Source organism: Triticum dicoccoides, chromosome 5B (assembly GCF_002162155.2).
Source record: "Triticum dicoccoides isolate Atlit2015 ecotype Zavitan chromosome 5B, WEW_v2.0, whole genome shotgun sequence".
Lineage (NCBI taxonomy): Eukaryota > Viridiplantae > Streptophyta > Magnoliopsida > Poales > Poaceae > Triticum > Triticum dicoccoides.
Window position 1 is genome coordinate 124,752,979 of NC_041389.1, and position 24,184 is coordinate 124,777,162.

A 24,184-nucleotide genomic window follows, 5' to 3' on the forward strand; every position below is an offset into this window, starting at 1 on the left:
TGCAATCAAAATATGTGACATGATATGGCCATCATCATCTTGTGCTTTTGATCTCCATCTCCAAAGCATCGTCACGATCTCTATCGTCACCGGCTCGACACCTTGATCTCCATCGTTGCGTCATGGTCGTCTCGCCAACTATTGCTTCTACAACTATCGCTAATGCATAGTGATAAAGTAAAGCAATTACATGGCATTTGCATTTCATACAATAAAGAGACAACCATAAGGCTCCTGTCGGTTGCCGATAACTTACAAAACATGATCATCTCATACAATAACGTATATCACTTCATGTCTTGACCATATCACATCACAACCTACCCTGCAAAAGCAAGTTAAATGTCCTATACGTTGTTGTTGCAAGTTCTTACGTGGCTGCTACGGGCTTCTAGCAAGAATTGTTCTTACCTACATCAAAAACCACAACGGTGATTCGTCAAGTTTGCTGTTTTAACCTTCTTCAAGGACCTAGTCAAATTCGATTCAACTAAATTAGGAGAAACAGACACCCACCAGCCACCTTTATGCAAAACTAGTTGCATGTCTATCGGTGGAACCGGTCTCATGTGCGTGGACATGTAAGATTGGTTCAGGCCGCTTCATCCCACAATACTGGCGAATCAAAATAAGACATTGTTGGTAAGCAGTATGACTATCACTGCCCACAACTCTTTGTGTTCTATTCATGCATATAATCTATGCATAGACCTGGCTCTCATACCACTATTGGGAAATGTTGCATGGAAAACAAAAAAAAATGTAGGCACACGCAATGATCTATCCATGGAGATGCATAGCAATGAGGGGGGAGTGTATCTATGTACCCTCGTAGACCGTTAGCGGAAGCATTTCTCAATGCGGTTGATGTAGTCGAACTTCTTCGCGCTTCAACCAAACAAGTACCAAACGCACGGCACCTCCGTGTTCTGCACACATTCAGCTCGATGACGTCCAAAGTATTCAGAATCGTGACAAAGTGTTAGAATCTTATGACCTCACAATCCAAAGTAGCCACTCCGATTCTACGATTTTTCTCATAGAATCTAAGATTGTATGATCCTGTTAGTTATGGTTCTACGACTCACGATCCTACCAATGGAGCTCCGATCCGATTCAGAATCTCGATTCTAACAACTTTGGTGATGTCCCTCGCCTTCTTGATCCAGCAAGATGTCGAGGTAGTAGATGAGTTCCATCAGCACAAAGGCATGGTGACGGTGATAGTGAAGTGATCCTTGCAGGGTTTCTCCTAAGCACTACGAAAATATGACCGAGGGTGTAAATAGTGGAGGGGGGCATCGTACACGGCTAAACAATTGTCTGGGATGTGCTAGCCCCCCCACATATATATATATAGGTGGGAGGGGGAGGGAGAGACCAGGAGGTGCCCCAAGTTGGACCGAATCTTACTTGGGCTCCTCCCAAGCCGCGCCCCCTGGCATATATATCGGAGGGGGAAGGAAATTGAGGGGGAGAGGGAAGGAAGGGGGAATCTTATTTCTCTCTTTCCTTTCCCTTCCCCTCTTTCCTTCTCCTCCTTGTACGGCCCATATAGGGGGCGCACTAGCCCCTTGTGGCTGGTGCGTTTCCCCTCTTGGCCCACAAGGCCCATATCTTTTGTCGATGGTGCCCGCAACCCCTTCCCGTGACCCGATAAGTACCTGGTACCCCCCCGAAACACTTCTGCTATCCGAATATGACCGCCCTATATATCAATCTTTACCTCTCGACCATTTCGAGACTCCTCTTCATGTACATTATCTCATCTGGGACCCCGAACAAAATTTAGTCACCAAATCACATAACTCATATAATACTATATCGTCATTGAACGTTAAGCGTGCGGACCCTACAGGTCCGAGAACTACGTAGACATGACCGAGACACCTCTCCGGTCAATAATCAATAGCGGAACCTAGATGCCCATATTGTCTCCTACATATTCTACGAAGATCTTTATCGGTCGAACTGTTATGACAACATACGAAATTCCATTTGTCCATCGGTATATTACTTGCCCGAGATTTGATCGTTGGTATCTTCTTACCTAGTTCAATCTCATTACCAGCAAGTCTCTTTACTCGTTCCATAATACATCACCTCGTGACCAACTCCTTAGTCATTTTCTTGCAAGCTTATGTTTTCTATTACCGAGAGGGCCCAAAGATACCTTTCTGATACTCGGAGTGAAAAATCCAAATCTCGATCTATGCCAACTCAACAAACACCTTCAGAGATACCTGTAGAGCATCTATATAATCACCCAGTTATGTTGTGACGTTTGATAGCACGTAAGGTATTTCTCCGGTATCCGGGAGTTGCATAATCTCATAGTCGAAGGAATATGTATTTGACATGAATAAAGCAATAACAATAAAACTGAATGGTCATTATGCTAAGCTAACAGATGGGTCTTGTCCATCACATCATTCTCATAATGACGTGATCCCGTTATCAAATGATAAATCATGTCCATGGTTAGGAAACCTTAACCATCTTTGATCAATGAGCTAATCTAGTAGAGGCTCACTCGGGACACGGTGTTGGTTTATGTATTCACACATGTATTAAGCTTTCTGATCAATACAATTCTAGCATGAATAATAGACCGTTATCATGAATAAGGAAATATAAAACAACAACTTTATTATGGCCTCTAGGGCATATTTCCTTCAGGGGGAACTCTCCTCCCATCTAGGGGCCAGGCCAAGGAAGAAGAAGGAGGAGGGAGGCTCTCTCCCCCTCTCTCCCGGTGGCACCTGAGTGCTGCCGGGGCAAGGATCATGACGGTGATCTACATCAACAATCTTGCTACCGTTATCACCAGCTCTCCCCCTCTATGCAGCAGTGTAACACCCCTTCTCCCCGCTGTAATCTCTACTTAGACATGGTGCTCAACTCCATATATTATTTCCCAATGATCTATGGTTATCCTATGATGTTTGAGTAGATCCATTTTGTCCTATGGGTTAATCGTGATCTTGGTTGGTATGATTGTATCTTTCATTTATGGTGCTATCCTACGGTGCCCTCCGTGTCGCATAAACGGAGGGCCCCCCGCTGTAGGGTGTTGCAATACGTCCAGGATTTTCTTATGGTGGGTTGCGAGAGTGACAGAAGCTTAAACTCGAGTAGGTAGGTTGTTGCGTATGTAATAAGGAGGACTTGATACTTAATCATATGGTTGGGTTTCACGACCTTAATGATCTTTAGTATTTGCGGATGCTTGCTAGGGGTCCAATCATAAGTGCATGTGATCCAAGTAGAGGAAGTATGTTAGCTCATGCCTCTCCCTCATATAAAATTGCAAGAATGATTACCGGTACTTGTTATAGATTGCCTAGGGACAAATGACTTTCTTGTTGACAAAAGCTATCCACTTTTAGTACTCATAGTTTTATTCTTGCAAAATAGTTTCATACTTGTTTTAGGTAAAGCAAACGTCAAGTGTGCATAGAGTTGTATCGATGGTCGAAAGAACTTGAGGGGATATTTGTTCTACCTTTAGCTCCTTGTTGGGTTCGACACTCTTATTTATCGAAGAAGGCTACAAACGACCCCCTATACTTGTGGGTTATCACCAGACTATATGATTTTGTAGGGATAACTTTCTTTGGCCATGTTATTTTGACAAGACACGATTGCTTAATTAATATACTTGAAGTATTATTATTTCAATGTTAATATTAAACTTTTGTTTTGAATCTTATGGATCTGAATATTCATGCCACAATAAAGAAAATTACATGGATAAATAAGTTAGGTAGCATTCCACATCAGAAATTATGTTTTTATCATTTACCTACTCGAGGACGAGCAGGAATTAAGCTTGGGGATGCTTGATATGTCTCCAACATATCTATAATTTTTGATTATTCCATGCTATTATATTATCTATTTTGGATGTTTCATATGCATTTATATGATATTTTATTATTTTTGGGACTAATTTATTAACCTAGAGCCCAGTGCCAGTTTCTGTTTTTTCCTTGTTTTTGAGTTTTACAGAAAACTCATACCAAACAGAGTCAAAACGGAATAAAACTTTCGTGATGATTTTTCTTGGACTAGAAGACACACGTAGGACTTGGAGATGAAGTCAGAAGAGTCCCGAGGCGGCCACAAGCCTCAGGGGTGCGCCCTTGGGGACGCACCCTGAGGGCTTGTGGGCCCCTTGGAGCTCCTCTAACCCTAATTCCTGGCCTATAAATTCCCAAATATTCCCAAACAACCAGAAGCGTCAACCAATATACTTTACCGCTGCCGCAACCTTCTGTACTCGTGAGATCCCATCTTGGCGCCTTTTTCGGCACCCTGCCGGAGGGGGATTCGATTACGGAGGGCTTCTACATCAACTCTATGACCCTTACGATGAAGCGTGCGTAGTTTACCATAGACCTACGAGTCCATAGTTAGTAGCTAGATGGCTTCTTCTCACACTTTTTGATCTTCAATACAATGTTCTCCTCGATGTTCTTGGAGATCTATCTGATGTAATATTCTTTTGCGTCGAGTTTGCCGAGATCCGACGAATTGTGGATTTATGATCAGATTATCTATGAATATTATTTTAATCTTCTCTGAATTATTATATGCATGATTTGATATCTTTGTGTTTCTCTTCAAATTATCCGTTTGGTTTGGCCAACTAGATTGGTTCTTCTTGCAATGGGAGAGGTCCTAAGTTTTGGGTTCAATCTTGCGGTGTCCTCACCTAGTGACATAGTAGGGGTAGTGAGGTATGTATTGTATTGTTGCCCTCAAGGATAAAATATGGGGTTTTCATCATATTGCTTGATTTTATCCCTCTAGATGATGTCATATTGCTTAAGGCATTACTCCATTATTTTGAACTTAATACTCTAGATGCATGCTGGATAGCGGTCGATGTGTGGAGTAATAGTAGTAGATGCAGACATGAGTCGGTCTACTTGATACGGACGTGATGCATATATTCATAATCATTGCCTTGGATATCGTCATAACTTTGTGCTTTTCTATCAATTGCTCGATAGTAATTTGTTCACCCACCGTATTATTTTCCTTCAAGAGAGAAGCCTCTAGTGAAACCTATGGCCCCCGGGTCTATTTCCCATCATATATTTTTAGATCTATAAACCAAAAATACCTTGCTGCAATTTATTTGTTTTTACTTTGTTTTACATTTATTAATCTTTTATATCTATCTCTATTTGATCTCATCCTTGCAAGTGACCGTGAAGGGATTGACAACCCCTTTATCACGTTGGGTGCAAGTGTTTGATTGTTTGTGCAGGTGCATAGATTGGAGATTTGCTTGTACCTCCTACTAGATTGATACCTTGGTTATCAAAATGACGCAAATTCTTATCCCTACTTTGCTGCATCACCCTTTCCTCTTCAAGGGAAAAACCAACGGAAGCTCAAGAAGTAGCACTCACCGGAAAGTTTGACAAGTGACTGGATAGCTCGAGAGTGGGATTTGCTCCTCCGATCATGGAGAGATATTCTTAGGGCCTTCTCGGTGTGATAACATCCAACATCATCTGGCCAGAAATAGGTGACCACGTCACTGATACGTCTCCAACGTATCTATAATTTATGAAGTATTCATGCCATGTTTACAACAATTCTATATGGTTTTGGTATGATTTGAATGAACTAACCAGGACTAACGATGTTTTCAGCAGAACTACCATGCTATTTTTTTATGCAGAAATAAAAGTCCTCAGAATGGGCTACAACTTTTTGATGATTTTTTTGGAACAAAAGAGACACTAGAAGCTTCGTGGGAGGACCAGAAGAGACACGAGGGCCCCACAAGCCACCAGCGTGTGCCCAGGGGGTGGCCGTGCTGGTGCCTCGTGGCTCCCCTATGGCACCTCTTCGCGAGAGACTGACGCCAAAAAATTCTATAAATAGAGAAAACCCCAGAAATAACCCTAGAATTTGGACTCCGCTACCGCAAGCCTCCATACCGTTGAAATACCATCTGGATCCCTGTTCTGGCACCTTGCCGGAGGGGGAAATCATCATCAGAGGCCATCTTCATCATCCAAGCGGTCTCCATGATGAGGAGGGAGTAGTTCACCCTCGGGGCTGAGAGTATGTACTAGTAGCTATGTGTTTGATCTCTCTCTCTCTCTCTCTCTCTCTCTCTCTCTCTCTCGTGTTCTTGATTTGGCACGATCTTGATTTACCGCGAGCTTTGTTAATATAGTTGGATCATATGGTGTTTCTCCCTCTCTATCTTGTTGTGATGAATTGAGTTTTTACCTTTGAGGTTTCACTATTATCGGATTGAATACTTTTACGGATTTGAGAACACTTGATGTATGTCTTGCATATGACTAACTGTGGTGACAATGGGGTATTATATCGATTCATTTGATGTATGTTTTGGCACTCAACTCGCGGATTACTGAGGTGACATTGGGGTAATCTATACATAGGTGTTGATGCATGTTTTCGTCCTACTTTCCCCGATAGAACTCTTGGGGAACTCTTTGAAGTTCTTTGTGTTGGATTGAATATTATGAATCTGAAGTTGTTTGATGCATATCATATAATTGACCCGCAAATACTTGTGGTGACATTGGAGTATCTTGGTGACATTAGGGTTGGTTGATGTGTGTCATATGGTGTTATTTTAGTATGAACTCTAGGGCCATTCATGACACTTATAAGGATGGCTCAATAGATCGATCGGAGAAGATAACTTTGAGGTGGTTTCATACTCTGCAACAATTTTATCTTATGTTCTCCCTTAGATAAGAACTTTGGATTGATTCTTTGTCGCACGTTGAGGGATTGTTATATAATTCAATTATGTTATCACTGTTGAGATATTGCACTTGTGAAAGTATGAACCGTAGGCCTTGTTTCTAAGAATTGCAACACCATTTATGCTCAAATTTATCACTTGCTACCTTGTTGTTTTTCTATTTTCGGATTACAAAAACCTATATCTACTATCCATACTACACTTGTATCACCATCACTTCACCGAACTAGTGCACAGAGTCCAGAGTGTTTTGACCAATCACAACTAGTACAGTTACTCGCCGGCCAGAATAAATTAGTACTAGTTTAATCCACTTTAGATTTACTAGTGGGTTTTCTACCACGAGAAGCAAAATTAGTTTTCTGGGTTCAATCCCTTGCTGCTACATCTACCAGAACCTAAAAGGGACAAGCGTGGAAACCCTAAATCCAGATTTGTGGACAAGACAGACACCGCTTCTTCTCTCGAGTCTCGGGGAGTTGTGCCGGTGGCCACTGCCGGCCACCCACCTTGCCAGTCGGCCCTCGCCAAGACTCCATCATACTTTTTTGAGGTTGGGGCCTGCCGACCTTCCGGGCCTCCGTTCCCTGGAACCCGTCGGACCGCCGCCCTCACCCACGTCCTCGTTCCCACACCTGCCGGAGCCCCACCACCGCAAGCCGTTTCCTGGAAACAGCCGCTCATGGGGATGTGACAAATTGTGGTTGTTCTTCAGATAGGTGGTGAATTCACCACAGACGCTGAATGGTTTATGTCTTATTTTGGTGGAGAGGCACAAGCAATGCTTATCAAAAGTGACTGAACCTTCAGTGCATTTAAGCATGAGAATCTTCAACGCTTAATAATCTCAAAGTCGACCAATTCTTGTTCAAGTATTTCCACCCAAAGAATAATCAAACCTTGATTTCTATTTCGAATGACAAGGATCTATGCGGCATGGTTGAATTCCATGTAGAGTCGGAGACGACATACATTTATGTCATAAAGAAGGTCGACACCAGTGCAAAGAGCGTTGTTGCTGACTCGGCCACTCCTACAAATGCAATTGCCGTTGTCCCAACAACTCTGGATAGGTCTAAGAGACAAAAGGCGAGCGTAGAGTGGAAGGATGTGATCACTTGAGTCGGCCAGGTATTTGAAAGTCCTAAAGATTTCTGAGTTTTCTGGGATGTTGTGCATAAAATTTACTAGTGAAGATTACCCATGGCGGATACATGCTTCCAAGTCTCCTTCCAACATAGATTTCATGATCAAGAAAATGTCTGAAACACACACCTATCAATCTGAAACTGTGAAAAGTCATCGTTTGGTGTCATAGCAATGGCTTGCTAGTGTTATTAAGGAAAAGTTACGTGATAGCCCACACTATAGGCCAAGAGACACATTGCAAATGATCTCCAATAGGAGTATGCACTACAAAAAAAGACACATCCGTGACATTTTGGGTCGAACAAAAAAAAATTCTATCATACTTATGACACTTCTTTGACGATAATTGTGACAAAACCCGGTATCATCATAGATGTGGTGGGCTCCTGCTTCTATGCCAAAAAATCATGACAGAAAATGGGCTTTTCGTCTTGGGCAGGCCGGAGACGCAGCTGCATGACATTCTTTAGGCCATCCATGACGGAAAAAACTGTGGTAGAAGCGAGGGCGCGGAAAATATTGGGGAGTTCCTAGTACGGTGGGTGGTCGGGGGCCGAGCGATGCGCGTTTTTCTCGTACATGTATGCGCGTGGGTGCAAGGCGTTGGGCTCTAACTGAACCCAAGTGATTGAACTGCAGGCTACGCGTTACTGAACCCGAGCGATCGATCGATGGCTGTTAACTTAACCCGATCGAGCGATTCCTTCGTTCGCTACTGCTGCTAACTGAAGCCGATCGAACCTGCTGCCTCCTTCCCTTGAAGAATAGTGAGCGTTGTTGGGGGGTTTGGATGAACAGTTCCTGGTGGGGGGTTGGATGAACAGGACCCCATGGTGTTGCCAATGGATCAACAGAACCCTGATCGATCGAGCCGGTTGGGGGGTGGATGAATAGGATCCCGTGGAGGGCTGGATGAATAGGACCCCGTGGAGGTCTGGTTGAACAGTAGCCGGTGGAGGGCTGGATGAACAGTAGCCCGTGGAGGGGTGGTTGAACAGGACCCCATGGAGAGGGCTGGTTGAACAATAGCCGGTGGAGGAGCGGTGAAGGCTGGATGAACAGGAGCCCGTGGATGAATAGTTATAGGTGGAGGCTGGAGGAGGTCGACGGTGGATGAACAGTAGACCATGGAGGCAGTCGATGGTGGAGATAAACAGTATCTCGTGGAGTCCCATTTTACGGTACGCCACACCCCTCCCGATGAACAGGACCACCGTTTCGACTGTAGCGCTCCAACACAACTCCATTTACTCCGCTTTGTGGTATGCCACACCCCTCCCGGTCAACAGGACCCTGTTTCGGCCGTAGGAGGTCCAACAGAAGTCCGTTTCCTCCGTTTTGCGGTACGCCTGACCCCTGACGATGAACAGGATCCCGTATCGACCGTGGCTAGTCGAACACAAGGCCGTTTCCTCCGTTCTACGGTACGCCAGGCCTCGTTTCCATCGGCTGTTCCGTCCAAGCCGGTTGGCTCCTGATGAACAGCACGCGTTCCGTTGCCTCCCGATGAACACGATGCATTCCGTTGCCTCCCCATGAACACGATGATGACCCAGTTTCGCCGTTCTGACCCAGCCATGTACACGAGCCCTGGCCGTACATATGCGCGAGTAGGTGTTCGAGACCCTGCGCGAATGTACGTACGCGGTCGTATTTTCTTTCTTGCACCCTGGCCGCTGTATGTACGTGTACATGCTATGTGTGCGCCTCTACTACGACACATGTGCACCTCTACTACGACACATGCCCTTCTTTACACGGCCACGGTTCATTGCTGTAGCCTACAGACAAATTGATCGTATGTACGTACACGTTCGCGACCAGAATGACAACGCTACGTACGCTTCGACCAGGTGGGTGCCGACTGTCAGGCACATCCTTGCGTGCGAAGATGTAGCTGGTGGGTTCCAGCAATCAGGGGAGAATCATTCTTTTTGCCCGTAATATGGACACACTTCCTTGCGTGCAAAGATGTAGCTGGTGGGTCCCTGCAGTCAGGGGGAAAAGTTTTTTTTTCGTGAAATATGGTGGTCCGTCCAGTGGATCCCAACTATCAGGTGGAGGAATCATTATTTTGCGCGTAATAAGGAGGCACTTCCTTGCTGCGGCCGTGGACCCAGCTGTCAGCCTCTCCACGTACAGTAATATTCCGATGGAAGTCATTCGTTGACCACATTGACCACGCCGTGTCGAGAGCACCAAGGCGGTGGACGACGGCGAGGCCTAGGAAGGGGACGACGCGGAGCCGGAGAAGACGCGACAGTGGATGCCCACGCGGAGAGGAGTACGAGGGTTCACTGGTTCCGCTACGATGTGAGGCGGCCTAGATATACTGGCGCCCGATCTGGAGACTGGAGGTCGGCCGGGATTAAAGGGATGGCCTGGGGGTGTTGCCAAGCACGGCGGTGGTGTGAGGTCGAGGGGAGGGCGGGGCGCCGGAGGCAGGGGTCTGGGCCGGTGGTCGCTGGAGGTTCGAGAAAGATTGTCAACAGTGACTGGAGGGAGGTAGACGAAGGCCATCTGCCCGTTCCTTATAGATCAGACGGTTCATTAAAAAATCGACTGACCTATTTATTTTCAGTCGACTATTATCTTAGATATGACCACATGTGGTGGTGTGCTAGAGGAGTACCTGCATTTCATGTGCTCATATATTACAAAATCATACGGTGTAGAATCTAATTTTGTTTGCCATGCTATGTTGTAGAGCTATCATATGTCTCCTGTCATTTATTTTTCAGCCACCTGCTATCTGCTACTTTTGCAGTGCACTAGTTCGGCACACACTTCACCCATACTCTCACTATTGTGTTTTTATGCAAGGGTATTTCAGAGTCTGCCGAAAGAGAAGCAGCAAAGAAAAGAGAGAAGTCATGCCAACTTTCTTCGCAGGTGCAGTGTCAGCAGATGGAGACGGTAAACGTAGCTCTAGAGTTGATGACCTCGCTCGCAATGAACCACCATCCCAGGTGCTTGCTTTAACTTCGCGGTGTCATATGTGGTTGCATGTTCCATATGGTGTCTAGCTTGTATTCGAAAGGCCGAAGTCGATCTGATAAGGAAAGATATTTTTTTACATGAACCACCATCCCGTGAGACAAATAGCTAGTCAGGGCACTGGTCGTGCCAGTGACAAGCCCAACAAAGATAGGCACCACCTGGAAGCCAAAAAAGCTGCGATGGTGGCGAAGCAGCCCGCTTCCCACCAGGCTCTCAGGTCCTAGATGATCATGCTCACCACCCTAGCCGGATGTCTAGCTTGCATTGCTTCCAATTTGGTTAAACTGCATCTGCTTAGCTTACACATTATACCTTTGAATATGACATGCCTTTCTGTTTTTGGTACATACTAGTACATCTGTGTATTAACCATGTTCTTACATCAAACAAATGTTCTTGTCTATCCCTCATCAATCACTTATGACAAGGCAGGCAGGCAAGGGGACTACTCCTCATTTAAAGAATGCAGCATCAGCCTCCCGACATTATTCTCAAGAAATAGAAATGCTAGATGAAGATAGTGAGCGTAGCTCTGTAGTTGATTACAGCATTTCCCCTACACTAGCATCACAGGTGCTTGCTCTAACTTGGCAGCGTGATATGTGGTTGCATGTTGCATATGGTTTCTAGATTGTAATTCTTCCAATCTGGTTAAGCTGCATGTGCTAGTCTTCTTAGCTTATACATTATACCTGTTAATGTGACATGCCTTCCAGTATTTAGTACATAGTACATCTGTCTATTAAGCATGTCCTTACATAAAACTATTGTTTTTTTGTATCCTGCATCAATCAATATGACGAGACACCTTTAGTATATGCAGTCCGTTATTAGTTGCATCTTTCATATGATTTATAGCATGCGCTGCTTCTAATTTGTTGAAATTCCATTTATGATGGGACGCTTTTAACTTGGCAGAGTCATATTGGTTGCATCTTTCATGTGGTGTCTAGCTTGCATTGCTTCTTATTTGCTGGAATGGTTTCTGCTTAGTTTACACAAACAGTTGTGAACATGCCATGCCGTCCCGTTTTTCATACATATTCCATCCTGGTATCATGTGTTTGCCTTACATAAAAGTAGTGATTGTCAGTATCATGCATGAATGAGTTCTGAAGAGAGAATTTTATTGCTTTTTCTTGTTGGTTTTACTTTACAATTCAAAATCAATAAAGCAGAAGGAAGTTAGCAAGGCAGCGGATAAAGGTGCTCCTTCCGAACGGAGGGCCTCTACAGTTTCTACTCCTCCACACCCCCAAGATGATTTCCAAGACAACACATGCATAGACACTCAACAAAGCTGTGTTTATGATGAGCACGTCTCCCCTAGTGCAGCATCACCGGTGCTCCCTCTAACTTGGCACTGTTATATGTGGTTGCATGTTATGTGTGATGTGTTGCTTGTATTGCTTCTAATTTTGTTGAATTCCATCTGCTTACTTTACACATTATAGTTGAATAAGACACGTGTTCCTGTTTCTAGAACATACAATATATGTCTATCACACCATGTTCTTACATCAAATTACTACTGTTGTGTAACCTGCAACAATCACTTATCATAAGACATGTTTGACTTCGGAGTATGATATAGGTTACATATCACATTCTTTTCTAGCTTGTACTACTAATTTGTTGAAATGGCACTTATGACGAGACAGTTTTAACTTGGTAGAGTGATATTCGTTGCATCTTTCATATGGTGTCTAGCTTTCATTGCTTCTAATTTGTTGAAATGCCTTCTCCTTAGTTTACACATCGTAAGATGTGAATATGCAATGTTGTGAATATGCAATGGCACTAATGACGAGAGACCTCTAACATGGTAGTGTGATGTTGTTTGCATCTTGCATATGATTCATTTCTTGTACTGCTTCACATTTGTTTAAACGCCATTTATGATGAGACACTGTTAACTTGGCAAAGCGACATTTGTAGCATCTTTCATATGGTGTCTACCTTCCATTCCATTGCTTCTAATTTGGTGAAATGTCTTCTTCTTAGTTTACACATCACAGTTGTGGTTATCTCTTCTGTCCTGTTTTTCATACATATTACATCCTCTTATCATGTGGTTGTCTAACATCAAAGTTCAGTTTGTCTGCATCGCATCAATTTGTTCTGAAGAACTAAATTGTTACACAGAATGGCAGGGAATGAGAAGCAGATGAATCCTGCAGATTCTGTTGGTACTGATGGTGCAATAGAAGGTCAAAGTCTAGCGGAAAATTCTACAAACATGCCATCCCATACTACACGAGCTGCCAAAAAAGCCAAACAGAAACAAATAGCTGCCACCAAACAAGCAGAGACAGCCCTAGTTCTTGCAAAACCTACCACAGTACTACCAGCTGCACGACTTACTCGTGCGTCAACTGAGCTAGCATCACATTCCCAAGCTCCCTTGCCACCTGACACTACTTCCCAAGCACTCTTGACACAAGATGAGTTGGCAATATCAGATGAACCTTGTGAGCTTCAACAGCAAGAAGGTAGTTGCTGGAGTCAAGTTACGGTTGCATGCTTCTTTATATGTAGTCTCACAGTTTGATGTACACTAACACTTCCTATGTTCGTTGTTGGACTAGCACCTAGGCGCAAGAGGAAACAAACATCGGGGATATTGCTCGATACGTTAACTAAATCTAGAGGAGGAAGAATGGAGATCCGTTTTGAGGCAGGTTTAAAAAGGCCACGTGATGCTACAGAGTTTGCCAAGTTAGTATCAGAGGCAGCGGTTGCCGTTAGGTGTCATGTACATATCCTCCCAACATGGATTTAGTACAGGAATGACAAAGACGAAATCCAGTTCAACACCTTCCTCGGCCATTTATCTGTAAGTATGGTTATGTACGGAAACTAGTAATATCGTCTTGCTCTGTCCCATACTTTCTAGGTTGCTGATAATGAGACTCCCATAATTTTCAACATATGAGGTTCAAGTTGGATAGCCAAGATGATGCAACCAGACAAGATTGCACCCATGTTTTCAAGTCTACTCGGCGACAGTATCGGTATAACTTGAGGAAAACTCACTTTGAAGGCAAGGCTAACAGTGAACTTTCCCAAACATCTCCAGTGGAAAATATATCGGATGAAGACTGGAGGGGCCTTGTTAAACATTGGTCTGATCCGAAGTATCAGGTACATTATATATATGTGACCAGATCACATGTTGAAGTCCTATTGACGCATGTGCCACACAAATCTATCTTCTTGTAGGTGAACTATTCAAAGAACAAGGCCAACCATACGAAAGTGAAATTCCAACAAATGACAGGATCTCGTAGCTATATTACACACTGCAAGGCTCTTGTAATTAGCTGTTGTTTCACTCTTTTTGCTGTACCATATTATCAGATCTATATTGACTTGTTCGAAATGCAGAGGAAAGCCCGCAAGGACCAAAAAGTACCTGAACCAAATGTTGTGGAAATCTTCAAGGACTGTCACACCAGCAAGAAGAAGGGCATGACTACACAAGTCAAAGCCGCTGTTGTAAGTCCTTAATCCTCATGCCTTTTAACTACTACTTACTCTGACTTGTGCCTTGAACTGCATGGTTTGCAGCCAATGTCTATTACTCTTTTCAATTTTATACAAAATTGTCTTAGCGTATCATTGCACCTTACAAGGTTTAAAAGAGAGGAGTGATGTTCCTTTGATTTTGACCAGTAATCTAGTTCCGTGCTGGACTTGCCCACACAACGTTACAATTGCCTGTTTGTCTGTTCTCAGTTGTTTTGTGATATGAATGATATCATACTATGCTTACCGTATTATAAACTTCGTCTCTTTATCCTTAGCCCTCAATACAATGTGAAGAAATAGACAATACATTAGCGATGGTACATGGTCATATGTTTGGAACCTGGTTTTATTATGTACTTTGCAATAAAATACAACTAATATTTTACATGGGTTCACCAGAATAAGTTCTGTATATAGACCAAAGCTATTTTGTTTGGTTTTGCTGCCTCCTTAATATCTACTTTTCTAGTACTACTAATGTAAAACCTCAACTTTTCAGCGAGCTATGGAAAAAATGGTGGAACCGCCTCCTTTTGAAGGTGGCGAGGCAACTATAACCGCAATGTCAGCTCTTGCTGCAGTGGGTCAGTACCTGTCCACTAACAGTGCCAAAAGCACATTCTTGCGTAATACTGGGTTGGTTGTTAAGGCAATATCATCCAAAATGCCTCATGATCAAGATATGCAAGCTCAAAGCAATGTTGTATCTGCGCTCCAGACACAAGTCCATTCCCTAATGGAGACCCTTTCTGAAACAAGGAGTGACATTGTTCGATGTCATCAAGATATGCATGGTTTTGAAACCAGACTATCAGACATTTGCTATGTTGTTCAGGAGCCTAGGGGAAATGAAGGCGAGGGTTATGGTGCTCCATCGGACAATACAACATGAAAGTATAACAGTCAGGTCAAATGAACTGAGCTTCTGAACTTCTGGTGGTGCATTTATCTGCTAGACTGTTAAGTTTTACGCCAGCCTTCCTTTTGTTATACAATTGTAATTTGTTTTGGTGCGATACAAAATTTATTCTTAACATGCAGCCACCGACTGAAGAAAACAGCAAGCCATTTTTGTATAGTGTAGGGTGTTCCCTATATTTGCACTGGTGGCGATCTTTGATGCCGAGTGGATGTAATCTGTGCAATCGCCTTAATAGCCTAGCGTTAGTTTCGGCCTTAATTATTTCCTAGTCTTCTTTTTCCCTGGTTTGCTAGTGGCCGCAACTACCATGGGCCATATACGGGCCATAGGATTGATGGGTCTCCTACGGGCCGTCGATAAATGGGCCTCCAACAGGGCCGTAGAATCGGTCGGCCTCGGGCCGTCGGATAAATCGGTCTACATGGGCCGTAAACGGCCGTAATTGGTATCGGCCCAGCACGGTAACGGGCCGTTAACAGGCCGTAGGACAGCAAAGGCTTAATTCTGTCCCAGGCATAACGGGTCGTTAATGGGCCACAATATAGGACGGGCTGGAAACGGTGCAGCGGGTTAACAGGCCAGAAATGGGCCGACTCTTGCCATGGGCCAAATTTGACCCATTAGTGTAACAGGCCAGTAATGGGCCGACTCTTTCCATGGGCCGAGTTTAGCCCATTAGGGGAGCAGGCCAGAAATGGGCTGACTCTTGCCATGGGCCGAATTTGGCCCATTAGGGTAACAGGCCAGTAACGGGCTGACTCTTGCCATGGGCCGAATTTGGCCCATTAGGGGAACAGGCCAGTAATGGGCCGGAAGTAATCGAGGGCCGAAAAGGAGCCCAAGAACGTATGGCCGTGAATAGGCCGAATGCTAACACGGGCTGGAAATGGCCCATGTATATCATAGGTCGTTAACTAGTACAAAGAAAATTACTGTTCATTATGGGCTAGAGTCACCGTGGGCCTGTAAAGGGCCGAAAGATACGAAGACCTCATATGGGCCGAAAGACGTCGTGGGCCATACATGGGACGAAATTGAAATGGTCTGGTGTTATATTCGATGGCCCACATGACGTTGTTGGGTCGATTTCCTTCAGGGCCTAACGGACTGTGAGTTAATGGGCCGTAAAATGGGCTATTTGCGAAGAGACCGTTAACCGGCTTTTCATGGGCCAGCCCGTTAACTTTTGACCAAGTCAAACAGGCCGGCTTTGTAAGCTAAATTGGCCAGTGGTGGTCCGTGGCACGTGTCGACATATCATAGGCGCCTATCTAACCCACTGACGAGCTGACACGTGTTTCGTCCGGCCAATAAGAATTTTACACGTGGAAATTTCCCATTGGTCGGGGCTGTTAACGGGTTATCAGATCCAAAACACGACCCGATAGTTTAACGACATTCCGTTACGGTGGATGCCACGTGTCGGTCACCCTTGACGAAAGCACTTCTGTGACGCGCGATTTATCGTCATGGAAGTGGACACTTCTGTGATAATAATGTTGGTAATGTCATGGAACACTTCTACGACAACACAGGTATGACTATCTTGATTCTGTCATAAATTTGTCATGGATGTACATGCATGACAAAAAACGCGACCTACTGTGACGAACACGTATCATCACAGAAGTGTATTTTTTTTGTAGTGACTGCCGGCTTACTGTACCTGTGTAGTAAGAGTTACAACCCAAAGATTGAGAGAACAATGCCTTGTTCAATTGATTTATACCGCTGGCTTACACTGCACCACAGTAGAGCTTACATGACACATTTATGTGGGCAAAGGTCTACTAATCTTCACAGAATAACTGTCATCGTAGCTTTTAAGTTTTGTCTTTGGAACATGTGTAGGCAAAGGTACACCATTGTAGACATACTATGTGCCGGCAACCACTAAATAACTATGTATTTGTCAGTAATCGCTTAATAACGTGTTATGTGTCGGCATATGTAAGGGCTTTGATAGTTTATGAGTCGGTGTAGGTACGTATTTAGCGATATAAAATGTGTCGGCGTATATAGGGTGTATTGTCAGGACCCCGACTCGATGTCACATCGATCTAGCTGGTAACACCTCATATCACTTTGCGGCCTCACGCACGGTATCCCCACGGGTGTCGTCTTACCTTTTCCCGGGACCGTTTGCGCCTTTTGGCTCACGTATATGATAGTGTCGCTAGCATCCATATGATAAAGAGCCCGGGCTGACATGACTAGTCGTAAACCCAAAGTGGCACAGACTTACAGGGACAGGCATCCATGACCCAGCTTCGAACGTGTCGGTCATCAGCAAGTGGGTCCGGGCTGTAGCACTGGGCTAGCAGGACTCCGGTAAACCGGGCTGTAGCGGGCTAACAGGACTCCGGTACTCAAAGCGTGACATTTCCCCGAAGGGACAGACACAGGAACGAAGAAGGACACATGCCGGCCAGCCTAAGTGTTCCAGAGCAGTAGCAAGCTACCATGGCTCAGCGGTAACACTCGGAGACATTTCCCGGTAAGAGAGGCTACTAAAGATAAACAACTAGATAGTCAGATCCCACACATACCAAGCATTTCAATCATACACACAATATGCTCGATATGTGCAAATACAACGAAGCATCACAACATGACTCTATGACACACGTACTTTATTTAAGGCTCAGTGAGCCATACATAACATACACAAAGGTACGGGTCTCACGACCCCACATACAAGTCATACAGTCATACAAACCAGCAGCGGAAGTAACTTGTCTGAGTACAGACAACTAGTAAAATAAAAGAGGCTTGGAAAGCCTAGCTATACTACGTGGTCCTTCACAAGCTCAGGGTCACCACCTGGGTCTTTAGCCTACTCGTTGATGTCAACGTCTACATAGAACCCATCAGAAGGGGTTGCAGCGTCTTCTGTAAAAATGTAGATTATAGCAACATGAGTACAAAGGTACTCAGCAAGACTTACATCAGATCCTACATACATGCATAGTATCAAGAAGGGTTGGTGGAGTTATTGCAGCAAGCCAGCTTTGACTCTTGGCTAGGCTATCCTACGATACTCCAACTTGAAATGGTTTTGCGCACACGAGTCCACTACTCACCACTTCAATACACTACCGAGGATCCGCCTCCGTCTTCCTACGGAAGAGCCATCCTCGGCACTCACACTTATCTTGAGGTTTTTAACAGTTTCCATTTACTTGTCTATGAACTGTATAGGCAACCAAGTAGTCCTTTACCGCGGACGCGGCTATTCGAATAGATCATGTTAACCCTGCAGGGGGTACTTCTTCATACACGCTCTCACCACTTACCGTCGTTTACACGACATGTACTCGGCAACCTTCAAGCGGAAGCCCAACGTGGGTGTCGGCCACGACCTACCTAATCACCTAAGCCTCCAGTCCAGGTTTATTGCCTATCCAGGTTCCATCCGCAGGGAGTCCGGCCGAGGTTTCCCATACGGCCCCGAACGATGTGAACAGGGTTCCCGAGATACCTAACGGGTATTCGGTACACCCGGCCACGTACCTACCGCATCACAGCCCACCCCTACGGTCAGCGCTGTCCACGGCCTCCAGTAGGCTACAAACACTAGAAACTACTTGCAACTCCTGGACGGAGAACTAGGGTGAATAAGAAGCCGAGAGGGTCCATTGGTTTCGGGCCCAATGCATGGTAGTAGCTGATTCTTAAATCACACATACAGATCTTAGTGCTTAAGGTCGGCTTCAATGAAACAACCCACCATGTACTCCTACATGGCCTTTCATCGATACCTTTACCAAATCGTGTTCACCACACCACTCCCATTACCGACATAATCATTTCACTCCAGCCCATCACCCAGATGAACCAGACCTGACACGACTCTAAGCATAGCAGGCATAGCAAGGTAGGAACAACACATACATATGGCTCAAGCAACTCCTACACATGCTAGTGGGTTTCATCTAGTTACTGTGGCAATGACAGGTCATGCAGAGGAAATGGGTTCAACTACCGTAGCACACAGCAGTTTGAATCGCGTTGTCTTAATGCAGTAAAAGAGAGCAGGAGCGAGAACATGGGATTGTATCGATATGATCAAATGGTTGGTTGCTTGCCTGATGGTTCGATGCACTGATACGGTTCTTCGTTAGGGTAATCACGGTACTCCTCGGGGACAGAACCTGCCGCAGAGAGCACCGATACACAAACATCGCCAAACAATGTGCAACAATATGATGCATGCATGAAACATGGCAATATGAGTGTATTGGGCTAATGCAACTAAAACCAGAAGGGTTTGAACAAATTTGAATCAAGGATTCAAATTTCAAATTCAAATATGGCCTTTTAAAGTGCTTTTCCTTGTTCTGCTTAAAACATCAATTTAACTTGTTTGATCATGCATGAAAATAGTACAGATGGATAGATTGGATTTTTCTGATCATTTTTCATATATAATTTGTCCAATTTGGAGTTACAGAATAAAAGTTATGAATTTTTGAAGTTTAAATAATATTCTGGAATTTCCTGATTTAAATTAAATCCAGAAATTATAATTATTGCGCCAGCATGACGTCAGCATGACGTCTGTGGTCAACTGCGGCTGGCTGGAGTCAAACCTGACGTGTGGGGGCCACACGTCAGTGACAGGGGGGGTTTAACAGGTTTAAATTAATCCTAATTAGGGATTAGTGGCGCTGGGGCCCACTGTCAGTGTCAGGGGGGGGTTGACTAACGGTAATTAGTACTAACTAACTACCTGTCCGACAGGGCCCACGCGTCAGTGACCCTGGGGGGTCAAACCTCAGGTCGGACAGGTCAAACCCCACCGGCGACATGACGCCGGCGAGGCCCGAGACGGCGGCGAAAGTGCTTTTTGCCATTCCGGCAACCAAATGGACGGCGGAAGGCATCTACGTGTTGCTGAGGTTGAGCCGCGACTATTGGTGGTGGTGGTTGGGCTCGGGGTGGCCGGAGTCGACGGCGGCGAGCTCGGCTGCGGCTGCCGGAGTTCGGGTGCGGTCGGAATCGACGTTGCAGGGGGCTTGGGGAGGCGTTAGTGCGCGCTACGTGCTCCTAGTGAGGTGTGGAGCACGATGGTGTGCTCGGTTGGGTGCTACGGTGACCGTGGCCACGACGGCGACATCGCCGGCGGCGTGGAGCTCTCGGCCAAGGTGGGGCTAGGGCCTAGAGGTCGAAAGAGACCAGGGGAGAAGGGGGAACGATCCGGGGGCTCACCGCGGGGCTGCAGAGGTGGTTAGCGGGCTCGGGGACGCGCTGGAGACGACGAATTCGACGGCGACGATGATCGGAGCCCGAAGAGGGGAACGGCAACGTGGCGGCGATGCAGGGCTTCTGGGGAGCTGTGGAGCGGTGGGGAGGAAGAGGGAGTCGAGGCGGAGCTCCTGAGCTAGTCGGGGGAGCGAGGGGTGGCCGGAGATGGCTGCTATGGCGAACGGCGGCGACGGTGGTGTTCGGCCGTGTGAGAGAGAGAGCGAGGGAGAGGAGGGGAGAGCCGGGGGAGAGTGAGAGAGAGCAGGGGGGGATCGGGACGGACTGCGGGAGTCGTCCACGCGGCCAGGAGCTCGTCGGCAAGCAGGAGGTGGCCGCGCGGAGGTGCGCGCGCGAGCACGCAGCAGCTTCGGGGCGAGGGGAGGAAGACGACGGAGAGCTACAGTGGTGGGCTGGGCCGGCTGCTGGCTGGGCCGGCCAGCTGGCTGGGCCGCACAGTGGAGGAGCCCAGGTAAGTTTTCCCCCTTTTTATTTCTGTTACTGTTTTATTTAATATATCTGCAACTTTGTTGAATTAAATAAAATACCTAGGCAAGTTCAAAAATCACCAAACTATTCCTGGCCCATAGTTGGATTATTTCCAACATGAAACATTTTAGTTTGGAGATATTTGAGCATTTAAATATTTTATATTATTTTAAATGCCCAAATTCAAATATTTATGATTTAATTCAAAAACCCTAGGATGGCCTAGGAAAATGTGCACCATTTTTGGCAGAGGTTCTGAACCAAGACAAAAATGATGGGCATTTTAGAAGGGCATTTCAGGTTCATTGAAAAATTATTTTAGTAACCCTAGTTGGTTTCAGAGGGGACTGGGGGTTCTGTCATCCCCATTTCAAGTTTCTGATGAAAGAGTAAACATGATGCAACACTCTAATGCATGACTAGCTAGGTTGTGACAACTCACCCCCACTCAAAAGAATCTCGTCCCGAGATTTGGGTTCCTCCGGGAAGAAGGCGGGGTACTCGAGTCGAAGACGATCCTCCCTTTCCCAAGTTGCTTCATCCTCAGAATGGTGCGACCATTGTACTTTGAGGAACTTGATGTTCTGGCGTCGAGTGGTACGCTCGGCCTGATCGAGGATACAAATGGGGTACTCTCGATATGTAAGATTATCCTGGAGATCAAGCGTTTCGTGGTCCACTTCACGGACAGGATCCGAGAAGCAACGCCTGAGTTGGGAAACATGGAAGACATCGTGAACTCTGGAGAGGTGCGGAGGTAGTTCCAACTGGTAGGCAACTTCTCCTCGTTTGGCAAGAATGCGAAAAGGTCCAATGTAACGAGGAGCCAATTTGCCTTTGATACCGAAACGATGGGTTCCCTTCAGAGGGGTGACCCGAAGATAAGCCTTCTCGTCAACCTCGAAAGTCATAGCCTTATGTTTTCGGTCATATTGACTCTTTTGACGGGATTGGGCTGTTTTCAACTTTTCACGAACGATACGAACTTGTTCTTCTGCTTCCTGAATCATATCCGGGCCAAAGAATTGTCTTTCCCCGGTCTCTGACCAGTTAAGGGGTGTTCGACATCGTCGTCCATAGAGAACTTCAAAAGGGGCTTTACCCAAGCTAGATTGATAGCTGTTGTTGTAAGCGAATTCGGCAAACGGAAGGCACTTCTCCTAGTCCATTCCGAATGAGATAACAGAGGCTCGAAGCATGTCTTCTAGAATTTGGTTGACGCGTTCCACTTGACCACTCGACTGAGGGTGGAAAGCGGTGCTAAAGGAAAGACGGGTTCCCATAGCATTTTGGAAACTTTCCCAAAATCGAGAGGTGAAAAGACTTCCTCGATCCGAGTTAATTTCCAAAGGGACACCATGAAGGGACACTATTCGGGAGATGTATAAGTCTGCCAGCTGACTAGCGGTTATACTCTCTCGAACAGGTAGGAAATGGGCTACTTTGGAAAGATGATCGACCACGACGAAAATAGCATTATTCCCTCTCTTGGTCCTGGGAAAACCGGTAATGAAATCCATACCAATTTTATCCCATTTCCATTCAGGAATAGCTAAGGGTTGAAGGGTGCCAGCAGGCCGTTGGTGCTCTGCTTTTACACGACGACAGACGTCGCAGTTAGCAATATACTGAGCAATTTCTCTCTTCATCCTAGTCCACCAGAACCTCTGGCGTAGGTCCTGATACATCTTAGTACTACCGGGATGAATAGTGAGAGGAGATTCATGAGCTTCCTTAAGGATTAATCGCCTTAGGTTGCGCACTTTGGGAACTACTAGTCGATTCCCGAAGTATACGACTCCTTGATCATTAATGGAGAAACAATTCGCAATTCCTTTCTGAATGTTCCTCTTGATGCGGGAGATTCCCGGATCTACCTTCTGTGCTTTGATAATTTGATCCGTAAGGGTAGGTTTTGCCACCATGGTGGAGAGAAAACCTTCAGGAACAATATGAAGGTTAAGCTTCCGAAATTCCTCATGGAGAAGCGGTTGACTTTGTTGTAACATCAGGTTGTTACAATAAGATTTACGACTTAGCGCATCAGCCATGACGTTGGCTTTCCCTGGGGTGTAGGTTATTCCTAAGTCGAAGTCGGTGATCAATTCAACCCAACGTCTCTGCCTGAGATTCAAATCCGGTTGGGTGAAAATATACTTCAGACTTTGGTGATCAGTGAATATTTCGCAACGATTACCGAGGAGGTAATGTCGCCAGGTCTTAAGTGCATAGACTACGGCTGCAAGCTCTAGATCATGAGTAGGATAATTCTCCTCATGTGGGTGCAATTGTCGTGAAGCGTAGGCAATTACGTGTCGATCTTGCATGAGAATGCAACCTAGTCCTTGTCGCGAAGCGTCGCAGTAGATAACAAAGTCCTTGGAGAAGTCTGGCGGTACCAGTACGGGAGCAGAAGTAAGGCGTCTTTTCAGTTCCTGAAAGCTGTGCTCACATTGTGGAGTCCATTCGAACTTCTTATCTTTCTTGAGGAGTTCGGTTAGAGGTTTGGCAACTTTGGAGAAGTTCTCGACAAAGCGACGACAATAGCTCGCTAAGCCCAGAAAACTCCGAACTTGCTTGACCGATTCAGGTGGAGTCCAGTTAAGGACGGCTTGAACTCACTCAGGGTTAACAGCAATACCTTTACCAGATATTACATGACCCAGATAGGTCACTTCTGACAACCAGAATTCACATTTAGAAAATTTGGCATAAAGGCGATGCTCTCGAAGTTTTTGCAACACTAGCCTTAGATGTTCGGCATGTTCTTCCTCGTTCTTGGAGTAGATGAGTATATCATCGAGGTAAACCACGACGAATTTATCCAAATACTCCATGAAGATTGAGTTCATTAACCGAGAAAAGGTGGCTGGAGCGTTGGTTAATCCGAAGGACATGACGGTGTACTCGTATTGGCCGTAACGAGTAACAAAGGCCGTTTTAGGAATGTCCCCGTTTCTGATTTTGATTTGATGGTAGCCCAACCTCAAATCCATCTTGGAGAAGACTGAGGATCCAGCGAGCTGATCGTACAGGTCGTTGATCCTGGGAAGCGGATATTTGTTCTTGATTGTGACCAAATT